This window comes from Gossypium raimondii, chromosome 9, assembly GCF_025698545.1.
Source record: "Gossypium raimondii isolate GPD5lz chromosome 9, ASM2569854v1, whole genome shotgun sequence".
Classification (NCBI taxonomy): Eukaryota; Viridiplantae; Streptophyta; class Magnoliopsida; order Malvales; family Malvaceae; genus Gossypium; species Gossypium raimondii.
Window position 1 is genome coordinate 27,630,615 of NC_068573.1, and position 4,020 is coordinate 27,634,634.

The 4,020-nt window shown below is 31.6% G+C and overlaps 1 long non-coding RNA gene across 1 annotated transcript; it reads right to left on the reverse strand.

Moving 5' to 3' along the window:
* Positions 1–779: 779 nt before the first annotated feature.
* LOC105798800 (uncharacterized) lies at positions 780–2,903 on the reverse strand. Its single transcript, XR_001135355.2, has 4 exons — positions 2,660–2,903; positions 2,064–2,136; positions 1,870–1,935; positions 780–966 (listed from the first exon to the last, which is right to left on the reverse strand). It is a non-coding gene; the product is annotated as an uncharacterized LOC105798800 (long non-coding RNA).
* Between the last annotated feature and the right edge of the window lie 1,117 nt (positions 2,904–4,020).

Here is a 4,020-nt window from a genome sequence, read left to right on the forward strand (position 1 = left end):
CAGAGAATGAGCTTACAAGCAGTATGTAACTTACTATAATTAAAATAGTAGATAAAATTCCAGACATGTGTTCAGATACCAAGTAGACGAATTTCATAGACAGAAATAGAAACAAATGCATATCAGATACAGATACAGATACAGATTAATCTCCTACCCCTATCTGTTACACACCAGCTCTGACCATCCCTTCACACCAATTAGGGTATTAAATACCCAACTAGCCCTACACACCAATTAGTGTATGTATGACACTTTTCAGAATATTTGTAGCCTAGCTACAAGATCAATAGGCGATATACCGCCAAATATGGATATACGTAGCTATGAGCCACGAAATTAGGCAGATAAATTAAACTATCAGCAATTCCTCCATAAACATATTTCTCACCCCAATGCATATGCAAAACTAGATAGATATCACATATGTGTATTTCATACATGTTTTTCACATCTGATTAGATCATACTTAGCATATAACAGATCATGCTATCACATATAACATACTACTCATCCGTTTACTAGTCATATTAAACAATAACAGAGTATCAAAATCATGGTTTATAGGTAATTTTATACCATACGGACCCTACAGAAAGGTTATATTCGATTCGAAGGACAACCATAACCTTAGGGAAAATTTTCAGAATTTGGGCCCACACTCCCATGTAGCATTTACAGTCTTAATTTTGGCTTTCAGTCGTTTGCTAATTTCTTGAGTTTTTGTTACTCATTTCATCTGATTTTGATTCGATTGCAATATGAGATTTCCAAAACCTAAAAACAATAATTAAACCACCAATTAAGACGATTCCCAAACCCAATTCACAAAAATTGATATATCAAACATTAAATTTTAAACGAAGAATTTCAACCTAAAACCCCAATTTGACTCCTTATCTTCAAGAAATAGCAAAACACCAATGATTCTAGGTTTCGAAGAATTAATTGCCTTGCCAACTTCACCTAGAAAGTCAAACAATTAATCATATAGAACATATTTAACCCACAACTAACAAAAAGAACAATAAGAACAAACTCACTTAATACAAGAGAAAACTTAATGGCACATACACAAGTAATAGATTACGCTTAATGACAATTGGATTTACATAAAGAAAAGGGAAAGAACAAAGTGTAGAACGGCAAAAAAAAAAAGAAAAGAAACTAGCAATTGGGAAAAAATAAAAGTGGGAACTAAGGAGAGGAAAGTGGAGAATAAACAGAGGACACCTTACCACTAAACCAACAGGCTTATTTTATCACAAATTTAGTGGAAATAGTATTTAAGTCAAATAAAAAGAGGTAGGGATAGGACCTCAAACACACATCCAATGCATTTAACCATTGAACCAAATCAATTACTAAGACAAAATTTAACAAATCAAAATTTAGATTTTGGGGCATTACAACACTTATCAAGCATTCCATTTCATAATCAATTCAATAAAATTATAACATGCCTCATTTTCATAATAATTTCTTATGCAATTTAACATGCTACAAGAGGAATTTTTCAATACATGTATAACAAGCTCTCAACATTTCATGGCATTTCACTTAAGCATGCAATTCAACCATTCAATAGTTTTACTTTTGTAATATTAATACATGTTATGCATTCAACCAATAATCATTTCATTTTCAAATCATCCATGTTATTTCATACTGATACCACTCGTATAAATAGTCATTCAACCATGCTAATCTTACATGAATTCCATTTAATTAGGGCTTGAAATGTACCTGATTTGACCACCTTAAAATCGTTTCTTAGCCATTTAAAAAGTTAGGCCAACAAGGTTAAACATCAATTTAACCACTAAAAATATAATTTAAACAGACAAGTTTATAGGTTAGAACACACACCTTAATTTCACAAAACCACAGTACTACTTGTGAAATCTACGCTTCCTTCACCAAACTTAAACGTACCTAAACCAAAATCCAACTTTAATCGAGTTAAGATGTTGTCAAACCAGCCTTAAAACACCCTCTAAGGGTTCGTCCAAATCAGTGTTACAAGGCCTTAATTACAAATACAAATCGGTTGAATCAATTACAATGATATGGTGCAAAGCGAGAGCGCGGACGAAAAATGGCTTCACTGTTGTTCTAGGATGTTTAAATCAATGCCTAACACATTAAAATGTTAAAAATCAGTAGCTAATCATCCATTTAAAACCTTAAAATTAGTAGCTAATCAATAGTTGATTAGGATAGGATAGGATAGATCTACCATTGCCGGAAAATACTCGAAAAAATGTGAAAAATTAGCAGCTCTTAATGGCAGATCTAGGAGCAAAGCACCAGCATAATTGGCCACAAAGGGGCGGTTTTACAAAACACCAAGGAGATTTTTTAAAAGCTAATAAAGGTCTATCTTTAGACTTGAAAATTAGTAAAAATCAAGTTTGGAATAGTAGTGCATTTTACTAAATAAATCTCATACTTTTGCTCAATAAAAAGTAAAACTTTAGGGGTAACAACAACCACCGACGGTGGCAATTTTTGGGATAATTTTGGCGATTCAAAAGGAATGATTTAGGGCTAGAAATAATTTTTAAAATCAGTATACAAAATAGAAATTTTAAGATATGATTTTGAAAACAAAAAAATAGGAAAATGGTGTAGAAAAATGAGAGAATCAAGCACTTACTCTAGCAAGTTAAAGGGGCGAAAATGGAGATCTTTGTGGCAACAGTGGGATCCAATTTTTGAGTGGTTCAAGAGACTAATTCAAGGCTGAAAAAATAATGAAATAAAATCAAAAGGAGGAAGAAAAATGACAAAAATTAGCACCAGTGGAGGAGGGAAGGACGCTAAGGAAAAATGAGTTTGGTGGGCGACACGATGAAGGAGAAAAGAAGAAAATTGAAAAAGGGATAAAAGAGAAAAGGAAGGGGTGGATAAGGTTGGAAAAAGAATGACTAAAAGATGAAAAATAAATGAAAAATTGATATTTATACCTAGGTTAACTAGGCATGGGCGGCACAAAAATAGGGAAGGAGGAAAATTAGCAAAATTAAGCTATTTTGCAAGGGAATAGAATCAAACTTGAATCATTGAGAAAATTACATTGTCTCCTTATTTTATTTTTAATAACTAAGCTAATAGCTCATTCTTGATACAATTTTACATTCTTTAAACCAAAAATATTGGATGTTACTCATGTTATTCCGGTAGAAGAAATATAAGTTCAACACAACTTTTCGTATGAGGAGGAACCTTTAGAAATCTTAACTTGCGAAGTGAAAGAGTTGAGAAATAAATGCATGCCACTTGTGAAAGTTCTATGGAGAAGTCAAAGCATTGAGGAAGCGACTTGGGAATCAAAAAAGACAATGAGATCCCAATATCCCCACCTCTTTTCAGGTAAATTTAAGGGCGAAACTTCTTATGGGGGAGAATTGTAACGACCTGGTTTCTAGTGGTGTTAAAAAATATGATTTTGGGACCCTGTTTCTATAAACTAAGTCTATAAATATTAAATAAAAATATTTTTAGAGTTATTAAATAGGTGAATTATATTTTGGATAAGTAATTTAGTTGAATTAGTGTTTAATTATGGCCTAGAGATTAAATTGTAAAGTCCAATCATTATAGATTTTTAATTAGAAAATGCATTGAAGACTTAAATTGCAATTAACCAAAGATTTAAAATAGCAAATAGAGCATATTAAAATATGGCATAGTGGACGGTATAGTGGGGAATGGTTAATTAAGAAAATTATTAAAATTTTACTAATTTAAACTAGTTTAATTAAGAAATAATTTTAGATATAAATAAGAAAGTGGAAGAAAAGATGATTCTCATCATCTTCTTCATCTAACATCCAAACTAAAGAAAGAAAACCTAAGGAGTTGAAACCTTTCACCAAAAATTGGTTAATGCAATTTAGTCATTTCCTTGTAACTTTTATGTTTTTTAGGTCATGGGAGCTTGATTTAGCTAGCCCATGTACCAATTTTTAAAACTTTTAAAGCTTTAGGAAGTTTTCATTGTTGATTTCTTAAAGT